Genomic DNA, 18,324 nt, shown 5'->3' with positions numbered 1-18,324 from the left:
TTTGAGGTTACAGCCCCCGTGGCACTACAGGAGTAGTTTTCCCCCTTGGAGGATGGGTCCCCCCCCCCCCCGCTGAGCTGCCCAAGGTGATTTCCTTCTTTGCCGATCTCGATTGTGGTTTTTCATCTAAGTATGTGGTGATTTTTTTAGAAAAGGAAGTATGTGGTGATTAATAATGCAAAATTTTATTAGCTTCGATGCCATGGTATACGTAGTGGTTTAAATAACTTGTGTTTCTTATACTGAAAAGTAATTCAGAATTTGTTTCTGTTTCAATTAGAGCCCTGATGCAGACAAGGATTGTGTGGTTGTACATGTCACTCGCTATGAGGCGGACGACCTGAATATACGCACTGGGAAAACAGAGTTCTTAGGCTGTTGGATCCTGGAAGCCATTTGCGGTTATACCAATGAAGAGTTGTATTCCAGCCTCACTGTTGTCAGGCGTGTTGTCCAGGGTGTACTGAAGCACAAGAAGTTCAAAGCTACTCCTTCGTTTGTGAGGAATACTGTTCTTGTCAAGCTTACGCAGGAAGATGATGTGGCATGCCTCCACAAACAAGTTTATCAGTGGCAAGGCCACAAGGTTGTCTTCATGAAGGTTCACAGGATTGAGCTGCTGCGGGACGTCCTCGATGATGTTCATGGCAAGGTCCGTCTTGTGTCCAGCCCAAATTAGATCAAGGCATGAAATAGTTGCCCCAGCTAGTGTTTAATAGTAGTTTGGATTGTGTCTAATTATCCGAACCTTGCCTGTTATCGACCCCTCTGGGGCTAGTACTCTGTTTGAATCCGTCTATGGGAACTGCTGCTACTTTTGTGTGCCCGTGAATCATGTGAGAACCATCGTAATTGTTGCCGAAACAGATGCGTCCTCACTAGTTTTTTCATGAATATGGCATGGTAAGACATAAGTTGTCACGGTTTATCATACGAGCAGTGTGTGTTTTGATGAAATAGAGCACTCGTTCGAGAACCGTGCGCCGACGTATACATAAGTACTTGTAAACACTGTTGGTGCTACCCCACTTGTAAGCAGTTGTGCAAAACACGGCACATTGGCTCAGCTCGCTTCAACACTAGGCTATCGACCAGCTAACAATCAACAATCTGCTGTCTGACATATAAGCAACTATGTATCTTGTTACAGTGGTTCATGCAGTTAATTGAGGCCACAATGTAATAAATTCCAAACATTCACACGCTAGTCCAGCGCTCATGTGGAACACTCACATTAAACTCGTCTTCATAAAAAACTTGAAAAGCATAAGTTAAGCAATTTTATACATCTCAATGATTCATAGAACATAACAAACATATACTAGTTCACAGCAAAAGACAAAGTTGTGAGAAGGTTTACAAATCAGGAAAAAACAAGCAAGGCTTCTCTCTGAGCAAAGGGCCTCCCGGCAGGCTTAAATTTCCTGGAGTTCACTCTGGTTTTTTCTTGTTGCCACCATTCAGGGTTAGGTTCTCTCGTTCTAGAATAACCAATTATAATTGTGGTATCAGCTAGAATGCTGAACTGAACCATGCAGTGTACCGACCAGCTGAAATGCTTGTGCATTCCACTAAATTTAAGCACTGCTATTTGCAGAAATAAGCAGACCACAATGCCTCTTGTCCGCGCACCTGTCCAAAAAACCGCCGTGCAGCCATGCCAGCTAGTCCTTGGTCCATGGATGAACTGGTAGAAAGTGCATTCTGGACTAGGATGCAGTTGTTTTCGCTCGTCCCTGCACTACAATTAGGAAGTAAAACGTAGGAATCAACTTCTTTTAGATTACGTTGGTCATTCTACCTTAGTTACTACCAATGTAGGGATACCTTGAAGACGGGAGGTTAGACGATGGCAGCGAGGGATTGCCATCTCATTTTGCGCAATTGTACTAAAACTGAGGTGTGTGCTTTTGATTGCGCGGATAGAAACGATACGGAGACAGACATCCCGAAACGATATGGAGACACACATCCCTGCTTGCGCAAATAAGATATACGCTTATTTAAATAGTGACATATATTACTACTTTCCCCCGTTTCCTCTTAGAACCAAGTCCTAGATTCATGCTACAGCTTTCCCACTTTCTTCCCTGTTTGAACCAACGCTTTGAGTCGACTGTATGAAATAGCTTTACTTCTAATCTACTACTACTATAATGCGGCAGTTTTGAAATTGGATTTACCACTCCATCTTCGGTTCTCCCGCCCAAACAAGCATTGGCTCAAAATCCACCGTTCATTTCCCCTCTCATGCATATCACTGCCGTCCATCAAACAAAGGATGACATGATCTGACGGCTAAGAGCTGCCGGATTCGCTCCCGCTCCTTGTGCACATGGCCGACTCTGCTCTCCAAGTAAACAAATAAAGAAGTCCCCGTTGAATCTGGATTGCACCTACTGAAGTTGAGAAATGTCTAGAAACTGCTGCCACCTCCTCACATGCAAGTACGACAAGTTGGCAAATAGCTAGCACATTTTGGTTCCCCGTTGTCACCTGGGAAATAAACACTCTACTACTAACTTATTTTTTTAGATTACTGTAAAAATGGATTTTTTAGATGCCGCTATACTGCAAAGTTTACACTGTTCACATAACATAACATTGCATGGCTGATGCTAGCTAAAGTTTTATTCTGCTTCATCGAGAAATGTAATATTTTTATTATTCGCAGAAAAAGTGTAATATTTTATTTCAGTCATACATAAGCTATACCTCAAGCTAATACAGGACATGAGTGTCTGTCAGACCTAAATGACTTATTTAGTTGCACAAAATAGTCCATAAACATGCATGTAAACCGTCAAACAACTCTGGAACTATACATCAGTGGAACCCAGGAAACAACATATAATAAAACTACAACTTTTATCTTGTAATCAAATTCTTACTTGGAACTCAGTTTGATTTGTGCAAGTGATTTGCTTCTTATTTCAGAATAGTCCTTAGATCATGCAAACAAACACACTATGATATCTACTCAAGATACGAGTACCCATTTCTCTCTCTAAAAAGAAGGTATATGAGTATCTATCATACAGAACATACGTGCAAAGCACGTGCCTTAGTAGAAGTCTAGGTGGCTTTGGAACAGCGGACGGAAGTAGAAAAGGATCCACACGAAGGGAGCTGGGGCAGTAGAGCAAGGCAGGTTTCGAAGGAATATATACCTGAGGGTCGTCGGCATGTCGCAAAGACGGCGTCGGGAGGCCGCATCTTGGCCACAATACCGCAGGGAGGAAGAAGGGGTCGGAGGCCCTCCCGAGCCGGCGCTCTCTCGGAGAGAACGGCACGGCCGCCGATCGGGACGCGCGGGCAGCCGTTGGTCTCCTCCCTCGCCGCCGACGACAGCGTGAACGATGCACCTACACCCCTGCCCCGGTCGAGGTTGTCCGGCCGGATTTGTGACCAGCCGTGAGCTGAGAGAGAGTGTGGCCACCTATGTGTTGCTTAGATCTGGAGAGCATGAGAGAGTGAACGAGAGGAACCCTAGTAAAGCAAGCGCTAAGGCTCCTGCTTTTATATATAGTGGAGTGATTTTGTTGTACCAGCTTCAAAAAATGCGCTCCTACGTGTACCCGCGAGTGGGTGTGAGAGAACTAGTGCGTGCGTGCACCGCTTCTCTTCGTGAGAGTACAATATACTATGCCCAAAGAACGTTCGCCGCAAGAGTAATAGTACAAGTGTGTGACGTGTGAGCTAAAATAAAATGTGTGCGCCGTCTTTTGTTTTTTAGAAGTTCTGAGGGTAGGGTGTGAAGAGCACATATGTGCGTGACGTCTACCTGCAGATAGACGGTGGGTGCGACGTGCGAGTCTGCGAGAGGACTCGGGAGAGTCGTGACTCGTGAGGGTGCGTGTGCGTGAGAGAGAGGGGGGCACGTATCAATGCAATGCATGTGTCCGTAAATCATTATCCGACAAACGTTCGCCACAAGCCTTTTCCTGACGAACGCCGTAAGGACCGTTAGATCGGCATCCGACAGTGTCAGTTTTGCCATGTCATTTAACAGAACAGCCACTCCTCCTACACACAAATCTTCCACGTGAGTGTTAGCAACTGCCGTATGCTCCCTCCGTTCCGAAATGCAGTGCATATAGCTTTATTGAAAATTCGAACCTCGCAAACTTTTACCGAGTTTTCGTGTACCAAATTGCACATGTAGAATACCATGTATATATCATTTCATTCATCTTCGAGAGGTAACTATAAAGTTGGGTGAGGAGTCTACAAAGAAAGACCATCGTATCACCCGCAGCAATTTCAAGCATCCTTTAGTGTCGAGGAATATCATAGGAACTCTATATGATATGATTTTTATAGGATTTTTTCCTTTAGAGCCAATTGGTTCATAGGAATAGATTCATATACTCCACATTTCAAAGGAAATAAACATGATATCATTTCTATAGCTTTAGAGCCACTTGGTTCATATGAATGGATTCCTATACTCCCTTAATTTCAAAGGAAAATAAACATTAGCGTATATTCAATAGAAAAGTTCCTATGATATGAACCAAATTACATCTCTTTTCTAATCCCTCCTCATAGGAATTGAGAAACATGTCATCTCTATATTCAATAGAAAAGTTCCTATGATGTGAACCAAATGACATCTCTTTTCCAATCCCTACTCATAGGAATTGAGATGCTCCATGTCATCTCTTTCCCTACAACTTCCATGTATACATCTTCTATTCCTAAATAGATAGTACAACCCACTAGTAGCTTTTTTCCAAAACATGCAACTATGGCACAAGAACTATATAGTGTGCCAATAACTTTGAAAGATGGTCGCTGGATGAAGCTAACCCGACAGTGCAGAGATAGGCAAATCCGAGCACTACTGGCCGTTGGATATCATCAACATTCCACCAGATCTGCCACATGTACAATTTAGAAGACTCCATGGTTGAACTTAAGCATAATGCACAAACCTCAAAACACAAGCACTTCTCCTTTGTTCTAGAATCTTCTGTATCATAATTGATTATTTTTTCTAAATGAATTGCCATTATTTGTTTTTTACTTTATGATTTACTCCCTCCGTTCCAAAATAGATGACCCAACTTTGCACTAACTTGTACAAAGTTAGTGCAAAGTTGGGTCATCTATTTTGGAACGGAGGGAGTACAATGCACAACCCCATGAATCTTAACATTTTTATAAAACTTATTGATTTTGAATGAGATGAACTATAAGAACTAAACGAACATCTACATCATGCATATATGACTCAAAGCTTTACATCCTATAGTGTGTATTTATTCATAATTTGGTTTCGAAATCTCATGCGTTCAATACATGTGTACCTTACTAGTTTTGAGTAGAGTAGCAAATTTCACGCGGCCCCGGGTATATCAAAATGCAGGGCCCATGCATCATTGCCTTTCGGTCGAACCTACGTCCACAATTTTTTGTACGTACTATATCTCCACTGGTCCCCGAACCCAAAATGCTGCCTCGTTCCCGTAAAACCAAGCGGCCCACACATATTAAAGGCGTCGGCTTGAACCTGTTTACTACGACGTGGCCCCGCATGCCGTAGTACTCCTACAAACCCTACCGCTGCACTCATCATCGGTTTTCTTCAAGAGGACGAGGGAGAAGCCGATTTGTAGTGGAGGCGCTTTCAAAAAAAGGATCTGTAGTGGAGACCCCTACCCTAGGGTGCCCTAGGTAGCTGCCGCACGCATCATTGTTTTCTCTTTTCTTTATGCTCTTGCGCCCTAGAGTGAAATGATGGTTGCTTCGTCCGTCCAGCTTAATGCGGGAAAGGTGGGGCTTTGTGATTTGACCCCTCGTCGCTCATTTTCTACTACTGCGGCGCTACGACCGGGGTGCCTCCAATTCCAACCGCTGCTCCGAACTATAATTTGGTGCATCGCACGTGGAACAAGACGGTGGATGAGCCACATGTCGGCCAAAGGGGTCCTGCTAAGTGTGTCGCCATTTCGTGTGCGGACTGACCCTGCTTGAGTTGCTACGCCAACGACAGGAGCCTACCACTTGGTTTGCTCCTTGGTGAATCCCGACTATATTGATCTAAAAAGATACGTGCTGAACTACCCTCTCCGTCTCGGTTTTTTTATTTTTAGGCGTCTCGGTTTATAGGGCCTGCACGTAGTTCTAGGTCATCCATTTGACTAACTAAATATGAGTTACTATGTCACAAAAAGTATATCATTGGATTCTTAAGCGGATGTAGTTGTATTTAAAAGTCGAGGGCGGGGCTTTTCCTGCGCGGTAGGCGGGGGGGGGCAGTTCCGCCTAGTCGGTTCGACAGAGACGCGAGAAGACGAGGGAGTAGGCTGCTGCAAACGTAGGGCTGTGTGATTTGACAGCGAGTTACTGCTGGACAGGTGGGGCCCCGTGATTTGACTTGCCATTATCATTTTAACTGCGGCGCTACGACCGGCGTGAGTCTCCCAGATTCCTGACCACCTCCATACAGGTGCCTCTCCCAATGCTCCACCATGTAGTAGAGGCTGGCTCTTGCATGAGAGCCCACTTCTCCACTTTTTCCTTGCCTCTCTTTCCTCCACATATGCAAAAATGCCATGTAAAGCGCACTATTGTACTTACTTTTACTTGCTCCTACAGGTGCTTAAGCTTGCCACATAGGCATAAAGTCTGATGTGGCAAGTTAATCAAGAAGAGAGAGACTAGTTTGGTGACCCAAGGAAGAAACGGTGCTAAGCGCGTGTACCTAGGTGAAAAGACAATTTTGAGTCTATAGCTAATTAAATGAAGCAAACTTAGCAACACCATTTCATTGGAAGAGGTCACTCCTTGGCAAATGCAATAAATACACGCGCTTAGCACCGTTTCTTCCTTGAGTACGAAGAAAGAGATAGAGAGGAGTAAAAAAATACACTTATAGCCAACCTTGTTGTAGTATGAGTGACTAAGTGATGACTATGTATGACATGCCAACATCAGATAGCCTAACGCACCGTGTTAAATCTCCAAGGGCGCGACCGCGCGAGCGACGCGACGGTCGTGGTAGGCGCGACCATGATACGGGCTGCTGGCAGCCCTTGGATCTGAGATCAAACGGTCGCATGCTAAGTTGCTGAAAATTTGCAGAATAACCCTCCAGGATAGGATATTCACCCATAGGTCTAGAATCACGCCATGCAACCGTTCGATCTCAGATCCAAGGGCTCTCGGAAGCCCGTATCATGGGAGAATGGAAAGCCACTACCCTGCCGTTCGCACGCTGGCAGTTCGCTCCTACTCGTCCCCGCACGTCCTTCAATACTACGGCGGTTCGCTCCTAGTCGTCCCGTCCATTCACATTACGGCAGTTCCACTAATCCTAACCCTCCTCCCAAATCCATGGCGTCCCAAATCTCCACGATCGGCGGTGAGTACAAGGTTAGAACCATCACCGGCGATGAGTTCGACGTCATCTACACCCGTTCTTCCGCGACGGTGAAAGGATGCCTTTCTCGCTTCAGCCGCATGTTCGAAAACTCAGATGATGAGTGGGTCGCTGGGCTAGATGTTGAGTACACCACAGTCCTGGGACGAGAGAAGGATCTAAAGGACGAAGAGAGGAAGAAGCCCGCCGTGATCCAGGTTTGCGTACATAACGTTTGCTTGGTCTACCACATATGCCATGCCGACGTTGAGTGCCAGGATTTTAAGAACTTCCTCAAGGACAAAACAGTGAAATTCGTTACTGTAGACTTTGGTAACGACAAAGAAGTCCTGCGTCGGATAGGCCTCGTTGTAGGCAACACCTTCGACCTCCAGAAGAATCGGCTGGTGTCCTCTCGTCAGCCTTCAATGCTGACCCTGGCAGGAGCCATGGTTCATCCTTCGTACGGTAAACTGGAGAAACCTCATTACACGTTTCATCGTCATGCATGGCAGCGGAATGTACTAGATATAGACCACATCCACTATGCTGCAATGGATAGCTACCTTTGCTTCAATATCTACAAGGGTTGGATGAAGAGCAACAACCAAGTGTGTGGTTCAAGCAAAGAAGTATCGGCCAAGAGGAAGAGGGACAAGGACGAAGTCGAGGACGTGGACGAGGACTCCGAGTAAGGTGGCAGTGTCATTGCTCATGGTGGTTGTAATGCAGTGTCTACCGGAATAGTTGCAAAGTTTTATTTCTGGTGTGCTTAATTTAATTTGAGGGGTGTGTTGTGCTGAGCCCCCAGCAGAACTATGTTATGTTTCTTCTCTTTACTTTAACTCTTCAATACGTACATACTAGTATTTCTTACATTTCATCTTTTAGTTGGTATAGTACTACCACTCGTTTCTTCACATTATATACGTACAATATATATGGCCAACATCATACAGCCAGCAGTTTAGTTGTCAAAGAATTTCAGGGTGCTTAGTTTTGTCAAAGAATTCCAGGATGCTTAGAGGGTGCTTGGATCCAAGGGACTTATTTTAGTCTGACTAAAGATAGTCTCTTTAAGAGGCTAAAGTTCCAAGCACCCCTGACTAAAGAGGGGCTAAAACTAGTCTTGAGACTAAATTTTTTTAGTCAGTGGTACCCCTACTAAAATGTGGATTAGTCCTCTCTCTACTCATTTAACTCCTCTCCTTTAACACAGGCGAGTTCTGGATTGGAGGGTTTGGAGGATAATAAATGCTCATTAACTTGATTTTAGCCTTTTAATATTGGGATCCAAGCATGGGTGAGGCTAGCATGTTTTAGTCCCACTACTTTTAGTCATGGGACTAAAACGTATCCAAGCACCCTCTTAGTTTTATTTGAGGGGTGGGTTGTGCTGGACACCATTATTGTGACTAGACTTTTTAATAGTACTATATGCATAATTTTTAATTTCAATTTTTGCTCCATGGCGCAACCCATCGATAGTACTGCTGTACAAAAGTATAAATTTTTTAAAAGGCTAGAGTACTGTTCATCACATATATAGCCAGTTAAATTCTCAACCTAGAATGATGTGCATGCCATGTAGTAAACCGATACGGAGGAAGTATAGTAAAAATGAGGTGATTTTACCGAGTGATCGGCGGGGGAGCATGGCCTTTCATGCGGTTCCATGTGTCATGATGTACCAAGGCGATCCGCGTGTCCCTCTTGAAGTAGAAGCAATACTAGTACGTGGTTTGAGATGATGGCGAATCGAAGTGTGAAATAATGGTTGCTTCGTCCGTCTGGGAAAGTGCGGCATTGTGATTTGACGTCTCATTGCTCATTACTACTACTGGGCCGGTACGAGTGGGGTGCGTCCCCCTGCTATTCTACACTGTTATTTGGTGCTTGACACGTCGACCCGGTTGCTATATGTCCCACATGTCGGCGAAAGGAAGTACAGAATTCATGAAAGGGAGCGTCGACGGAGGAGTATACTACAGAATTCATGAAAGGGAGCGACTTAGTTTTGGAAAAATCTGTTTTTACGGAGTACGTACCCACTAGGGTTTATAGGGCTCATCTAAAAAACATTCGTTTTTCCGTTTGATAAGTCTCAATTCTACTATACTAGTAGTAGTACCATTACATGTTGGATTTCGAGGTGCGTTAGATCACCCGACGCAAGCAGTGTCAAGAGGAAACTAACCAATGCATGTACAAGTTCATGGAAATTTAGTGGTCATTCATGCATTCGTTCTAATTAATGCCTCGGTAAACATAACTTCTTGAGAAAAACGAGCGTACTAATTACTTGTGCAAAATACGAAATTAATTCGACCACTCACCGTCTACCTTGGTTGGAGAGATTTTGAAATTGAGCCATAAACTGGAAAGGAGGGAGTAGTAACTTTTGTCTCGATTACTATTTGTGGCCTTGTATAGATGCAAAATGTATTTTTTATAGTGGCCTTGTATAAGTAAATGGAGGGAGTACTAACCAAAGTACGTAGTAGGGACGAGGAGTAAACGGAGGGAGTAGTAAAATTTTCTCCTCGTGCTGCGAGCCACCGCGCGCGTGGGCGAGGGAGCGGGCGTAAGGCGTAGTAAGCAAGCTTCACCTCATCCTGCGAGCCACCGCGCCCGTGGGCGGGGGAGACGGCGTACTAAGCAAGCTTCTCCTCGTTCTGCGAGTTGACGGGACACATCAAAAGTACTCCAGTGTATAGAGCCTTGCCTCTAAGGTAGGCCCCACATGGTTTGCCTCTTTTTTAATTTAACATAACGCGTCAAGTCGCAATTTGTTTGTTCACCCGTGGTAGACGATCCTCCCTCCACCAAGTGGACAACCAGTACACGTGCCAAATTACCACGTGGGCTGCCTTTTTCGTACAGAAATGAGCTCCACCGTGTACCCGCGCGGGTGTGGTTGGGAAAGAGACGGGAGTACGTGCGCCGTGCGTGCACCTCTTCTCTTCGTGCACGTCCCCCACCTACGTGGGTGTGTGTGAGAGAGATACAAACCTAGACATAATGCGCCGTCCATCCCCATGCCTCCGCCCAGTCCGACCACCAGTCACCACCACGCCCCACTCCTCCTCACCTTATCTCTCATCTTTCTCCCTCCATTTTTATATACAAGGGGCCACTATCAAAATTACAATTTGCAGATATACAAGGCCACTAACACTAATCGATGCAATATTAATGGTGTTTGCCTCGTGGTACTAGCAAAGGAGGACATTAATTATCCCTTGCATGCATGCGGGAGTTTGTAAAAAAATGCATCTTGATGTTCCGTGCAATGCACGGGCATCTTGCTAGTCCATGAAAACAACACATGGCAAAATTCCACGGCGAACGAGGGATTTGAATCTATTGGGAGGGGCTGTTTGGATCTTGCCCGGGGTAGCCAAAATATTGGCGACCCTTTTGTCCACCGGTGCCTTTGCCACCGATGAACGAGGAATGGCTCGGGTGCTCATGCTGTCATGCATCCTCCAGCGCGCACGTTGGAGACGAGCTCGCACGAGCTGTGTTTTTTTGTCCCACAACGCCGCCCGAGCCGCCCGCAGACCGACCGGCGACCCGCAAATTACGCCATCCAACCGTAGCCGCACACATTATGACAGCAACTCAACCAACCGGACGAAATTCACGCAAACACGTAGACAAACTGATATTTCATATAAACAACGACGGAAATCATATAAAATACCGGATTTTCATACAAACATGACGGATTTCATTACATTCAAATGAACTACGCGGTGCTAGTTCTGGACAGCACAGGTATATAATACCTGGCCTAAATGGTCGCCCGCCGATCGATTTGTGTTCCTCATGTCCGGCAGCACGATCACCGGACTGCCGGGAGCCCCGGAGGTATATGCTTCAGCGCAAAGGACGGCTCGCTTCCCCACTGCCCAACTGATATCATTGGCTGGTGCCGAAGATGATGGTGGCCGGCACCGGTTCGAGTTCATCACCGGCCACTACTTCGCCATGGCCGGCACCGGCTCGAGTTCATCCTAACATTCCCCTCTTCCGTGGAGCCCATGCGGGGTCGACGAAGGTCCTCGCAAAAAAAGGATCCGGCAAGACACCTGCTGTGTACGCCGGCGTCGCCTCCGCGGTGGCCTTCATGGGACCCAAGCGGCGGCGGCCTCCCGTGTTCTACTTCTCCTCGATGATGGCGGCGGACGCGGAGGCGCTGGCCACCGACTCGTCGCTCTCCGCGCACCCGGCTTCTGTCGCTGCTTGCATGGCGCGGCCGCCGGCATGGGAGTCTCGGCCACAGAAACGGGAGACGCGGTACGAGGCGGCGGCCTGGACGGCAGCAACGACGCCCGTGTGCCGCTCCTCGTCGAGCTGGCATGGAGCGGCGAGTTGCTGAACCACGCGCCGGCTTGGGGCGGCAACTGGCTCCGTCGGGCGAGGGGAGGGAGGTGGATCAGCGAGCTGCATAGCTCGTATCCGGCGGGCTACCCAGCCGGCTTGGATGCGGAATAACTACTCTTCGTAAGCCATTGTAAGAGTGGACAAAATGGTGGAGGAGATAGGGGAGTGGCCCGGTCATGAACGGACGTGTGTCCAGAGTGGGTTTCTCGGCTTCCACACGGGTGGGTTTCATGGAGGCGTTTGAATGTGGCACGGAGGCGTGTTCAGCCGGGCGTGCCGCGAGTGGCGCCCTCGACTCTGACCTAGGACACCGCGCCGTTCTTCCACTGACATGTGGGCTCTTTGGGTGCATGGCATGCATGTCAGTGACCCAACGCAGGCAGCGCACAGCAGAGGAACCTTTGGTGGGCCAGGGCGGTCAGAAGCGGGCATTTCATAAACCGATGATTGTTCATTGAGTGTGACGTCATCTTTTTCATGTAGATAAGCCTACTATGTTGATAGCCCGTTCGATACGTTGTGATTCATAAAGACCGCTGCAAACATCAATGTTCTGCTTATCACAGATAAGATTGATTAATACCCGTAACAATCCATGTCCTTAACAAAGGGTGCATGCACGTATAGGTTGAACGTGTGTCTTGCGTCGTGTGCTGTGTGCATGCAGGCGTGCGAGTGTTGCGTGCGTGCAAGGGTACGTTTCAGTGTTGCATGCATGGGTGCGTACGTGCGTGTGTTCGTGAGTGCATGTGTACGTGTCAGTGTTGCACGCCAGCATGCGTGCGTGTGTACGTGTCAGTGTTGCACGCCTACATGCGTGCGTGTCTTGCATGCGTGCATGTGTACGTGCGGGGTGAGGCTACACGTGAGTCGACTGACTTTTTCATCTCTGGTCATTAGATTTTCCAGCCGTTGGATACGAAATCAAGGGCCTCCAGTTTATCATCAAACTCCACCCCCCTGAGCCGCCAGCTACCACCGGCCGAACCGCCAGCCCCCGCCGCCCGCAGCCGGCCCGCCCTCCCGAAACCACTCCCCACCGCCGGTCCGCCGCCGCACCGGCCATCCCTCTAGCCCCCCCCCCCCGCCGAGCTTTTTCTCCGGGGATCCCCACCCCACCGCCCAATGAACGCCCCCAACCGCCGGTGACTGCCAACCAGAGGTCTCACGACTTCGAATACCCACCGACCACTAATTTATTACCATTTCTGTCCTTCATATACGCGCTGACGGGTGGGCCCTATGGTAATGTGCGCTGCTGAATGTGGACCGTTTGACTGGTCAATTGATCGTGTTATCAACAAATTACGGAGCTGTATGGTGAGCCAGTGACCGTATGATCACCCTAAAATGTACTCCTATTTTATTAACACAGTACAGACTCAAACTACCATTTCTTTCTTTCATATACGGGCTGACAGGTGGGCCCCACGGTTACGCGCCCCGATGGTGCAACACTAGTTGCGCCGCGTGGAACGTTTGACTGGTCAATTGATTGTGTCATCAACAAAATACGGAGTTGTACGGGTGAGCCAGTGACCGTATAATCATGATATGTATTTGTTTAACACGGTACAGACGCAAGGGCTCATATATACGCGCAAGCACTCACCGCTATAAGCGCACACACGCGAACCCTACCCCTATGAGCACCTTCGAGAGAGTGGGCCAGCATATATGATCTTGAGATTTTACGAAGTCACCATAGGTGCCTCGTAGTCGAGTGGAACGTCTCCTCCCACTGAACGTACGTCGCCGGAAAATACTGAAATTAACACAAGATAAATGCGAGCACCGGGACTTTAACCTTGGTGGGCTCGAGAAACCACTGTCCTCTAACCATCCAACCACATGTTGGTTAGCACGACAAAATGTATGTGGTGACCGTGATGAGCTTATTCTGAAGTCCAGTGACCATATCGTGCTTTCGCTTCAAATACAATGACCGTAAGTGTCGTCAACAAAATACGGAGCACGCATCAAATGCAAAGTCCGTCAGTGTCATCAACAAAATATGGAGACGTATCGTGAGCTAGATACCGTTGTACTATTGTATATGCTTATTTTCTTAGTGGCCGATTGCGTGTGTGGTGTGGTGGGCACATCATTTCTAGTTGTGGTGGGTCAACATGAAGACTCATGGGTCGGTTCCATCCTGCGCCACATATAGGTTGGACCGAGACGTGTTATACGAAGACCCATGTGGAGGACTCGGCGTACAACACGAAGCTACCAGAGTCGCGGAGGACTCTATCCCCACTGGTGATAAGCCGACTATATATGATTTGTAACCCTAGGCCCTTAGTATGTTATACAAGCTTGGGGGCTAGTTCGTCGATAGTATACACACACGCACAATGCCTGGTATTCACGTGTACTTTGTACACACCCCTATCACTAATATACAGTACCAGGAGTAGGCTCTTTCTTCAACTGCAATTGAATTCTAGCATGTGCATGTGTTTATTTCATATTATCGATCCATAGAGTGAGAGCGGTTTGAAATACAGGCAATGGATGCTTTTGCAATTCATATATAAACATTAATTAGTGCACTCCATGTTGTTAGTGTGAAGCACTTTATACATTTGTCACTTGCATGGATACATTCCAAATTGCTAGCTACGAAATAGAATACATGTCGAATTCAACATAAAGGGGGTTTCGAAGATTCGAATTCATAGGAAGTGCATTCATCTATTTGAACCCGAGATAATGGCATTTGTAAATCAGATGTAAAAGGGGGCATCAATCTTTGTTGTGAGTTTGAACATGCTATATATATTCATACGCATATCTAACTTTTTTTTGCAACCAAGGAGATTATATCTGGAACCATGCATGAACTGAGGTAAGTTGCATATTTTTTAATATATACTCGTGTACAATGTATATTCAAATGTACCCCCTCCATTCCAAAATAATCGTAGCTTTAGGATTTTCAAGAGTAAAGATTTGTGAAGTTTGACAAATCCTGAAAGTTCAATTCAAGAGAACCGAAAACGTTAAGGCCTTCTTTGGTTCATAGGATAGGAATTTTATAGGAATAGGAAAATCATAGGAAGTGAGATGACATGCATGTCAATTCCTATAGAGAAAGAGATGTCATTTGGTGCATAGGATAGGATTTTTTCCATTGAGTCTAGGCTAATGTTTTTTTCCTCCAAAACGTGAAGGATTGATTCCTATCCTACATAGGAATAGGAATCCATTCCTACAAACCAAAGGGCTTCAAAGGAATTTTTCCTTTGCAAATCCTATCCTATAGAATTCCTACAAAAATCCTACAAACCAAAGGAGGCCTAATGCTTCTGCTCCCAAATATTGAACGAAGCGCCAAATAGGCCTCTGGTCACCCGAAACCGCGCGAGACTAATGTTTTGGTGGTAGGAAATTACTGTCCTGACTCTGGCCCGTGTAGCCTATCGGCCCGATGTCCAAAGGTCTAAACCGGGGTAGGTTTGTAACTTCACCAAGACGCCAGAGAAGCATTCATACGCCGTGGGCGCCTACCCATGCGCTCGGCCGAAATCTATCCCGCCCACATTTGGGACACCTGACATGACTGTCCTACCCCCAACCCGCAATATGTCCGAAATTTTAGATGGGGGGAAAGTTTGTAACTTTCCCCAAATTTCAAACAAGCGCGTCTCAAACCGAAACATTGTTCCCCCTTAGTTCCCCGCCTCCCTCCGTTTCCCCATTCATACTCCGTGGGCGCGAAAACGCCCTCTCCACCAGCCGCGAAACCCCAGCCTCCTCCGTCCTCCACCCCATAGCGGCCAATCCACCGCCGCCCTCCTCCATCACGCCGGAGCCGGTACCCCGACGTCGTCGTCCAACGCAACCGCAACCGCAACGCCCTCAAGGACTTAGCAGCTGAAGCCGAGGCAGAGCTGCCTCCACGACGCCGACGCCGACGTGCGCCGTACCAGAACCACTCCGACCACGCCGTCCTGCGCCTCACTGCTGCGGCTCCACTGTCGCAACCGTCCACCGCACCGGAGCTGTTCCCGCTACGCCGTCGTTCGCCGCCTCGGATCTGCTTCCCCGCCGCCGACAGACGGCCACCGCACCACACTCAACAACTTGGCCATGGGTTCGTCCAAGGCTGCACCGTCCTCCACAACTTCTGGTTTCCGGCGAACAACAAGAAGATCGTCGGAAAAACAGAAGGAGGACACAACACTGCCAGCAGAAAGAGGTACTCCTCTTCCCTTATTCGTGCAAATCTTACGTCTCCGCTCACACCGTATTCATCCCACGAAAGAAACTAGTTGAGCGCTTCTTACTGCATCTTCTTCGTGATACTAAATGCACAAGGTTTCCTCCCTTTTACTATTTCACCTTTGCTAGAGGTCAGTAGCCCGCCTGGATTTCAATTCAGGGTCAGTCGAACCGCAATTAAAAGAAGCAGCACCCGCTTAGGCGCGCGGAGCACCTAGTCCGCCTGTTCCCCGGGGAAGCGGCGCATCGGTGTCTATCATAGGGGTGTGGGGCGCAGGAGCTGCTTGCGCCCGATCTGGAGGTCGGCGGGGCTTGAATGGATGGCCGGGGGCGGTGCCAAGCACGGCGGTGCGGTGAGGTCGAGGGGAGGGCGCAGGCAGGGGAGGAATACTGGGCCGGTGGTCGCTGGCGTTTCGAGGAAGATCGTCAACACTGACTCGCTGGAGGTAGATGAAGGCGATCTGCCCGTTCTTTGTACATCGGACGGTGCAGAAAAAATGGACTGACCTATTTGCTTTCAGTCGACTGTTATTTTCATAGAATCCTGTAGTAATTTAGTGTGCCATGCATGTTGTAGAGCTATCATATGTCTCCCGTCATTTATTTCTCACCGACCTGCTATCTGCTACCTTTACACTGTACTAATTGTGCACACACTTCACCCATACTCACACTATTGTTTTTTTATGCATGGGTATTTCAGACTCTGACGCAGTGTTGATGAATGCAGAAAAGAAAAGACAGAAGTCGCTCCAGTGTAATTCGAAGATAAGCACTAAGCGTTCCAGCGCTCTAACGGGTGCAGTGTCAGCAGTTGGAGACAGTAAACTTAGCTCTGCAGTTGATGATCTCAATTGCCACACACAACCATCCCAGGTGCTTGCTTTAACTTCGCGCTGTCAAATGTGGTTGCATGTTGCATATGGTGTCTAGCTTGTATTGCTTCCAATTTGGTTAAATTGCATCTGCTTACTTTACACATTATACCTTTGATAATGACATGCCTTCCTGTTTTTGATACATACTACATATGTCTATTAACCATGTTCGTACATCAAACTAATGCTCTTTTGTATCCCTCGTCAATCACTTATGATGAGACAGTCACCCGGGTGGGTTTCTGTGAGACGCCATACTCGTTTAAAGAGTGCAGTGTCATCCTCCCCACATGATTCTCAAGAAACAGCAAGGCTAAATGAAGATAGTCAACGTAGCTCTCTAGTTGATCACCGCAATTCCCCCACACCACCATCGCAGGTGCTTGCTCTTACTTGGCAGTGTGATATGTAGTGTTCGTCTTACATGAAAGTAGTGTTCGTCAGTATCATGCATCAATGAGTTCTGAAGAGCAAATTTTATTCCTTTTTCTTGTGGGTTTGACTTGACAAGGCAAAATCAAGAAAGAGGAAGGAAAAGAGTAAGGAAGGCGATGATGGTGGTCCTCTGCAGCAACGTAAACGGAGCATCTGTACCGATTCTCCTTGTACTGATAGTGCATTACAAGGTCCAAGTCTCCGCTCCCCTACTCCACCATCCAAGGTGCTTGCTCTAACTTGGCAGTGTGATATCTGGTTGCATGTTGCATATGGTGTCTAGCTCGTATTGCTCCTAATTAGTGTAAACTGCATCTGCTTAGCTTACACATGATACATGTGAATATGACACGCTTTCCTGTTTTTGGTACATACTATATCTTATGATAAGGCACCTTTAAGTCGCCACTGTGATATTGGTTGTGTCTTGCATATGATTTCTAGCATGTACTGCTTCTAATTTGTTGAAACGCCATACAGTTTGAACTTGGCAGAGTGATATTGGTTGCATCTTTCATATGGTGTCTAGCTTGCAGTGCTTCTAATTTGTTGAAATGCCTTCTGCTTAGTTACCACATCATAGGTGTGAATATGTCACACCATCCTGTTTTTCATACATATTCCATCCTCGCATCATGTGTTTGCCTTTCATCCGAGTAGTGTTCGTCAGTATCATGCATGAATGAGTTCTGAAGAGCGAATTTTATTCCTTTTTCTTATCGGTTTGACTTCACAATGCAAAATCATTACAGCTGAAGGAAATTAGTCCGGCAGTGGATGATGGTGGTCCTTCGGAGCAACTCAAACAGGGGGTCTCTACAGATTCTACTCCGCCATCCTCCCAACAAGATTCGCAAGACAACACAAGGCTGGACAGTCAACGTAGCTGTGTAGATGATGAGCACATCTCCCCTACTCCACCATCACAGGTGCTTGCTCTAACTTGACACTATTATATGTGGTTGCATGTTGCGTATGATGTCTAGCTTGTATTGCTTCTAACTTGAATTGCATCTGCTTACTTTACAC

This window comes from Triticum aestivum, chromosome 1A (assembly GCF_018294505.1).
Source record: "Triticum aestivum cultivar Chinese Spring chromosome 1A, IWGSC CS RefSeq v2.1, whole genome shotgun sequence".
NCBI classification, from domain to species: Eukaryota; Viridiplantae; Streptophyta; class Magnoliopsida; order Poales; family Poaceae; genus Triticum; species Triticum aestivum.
This window is presented reverse-complemented; position numbering follows the sequence as displayed.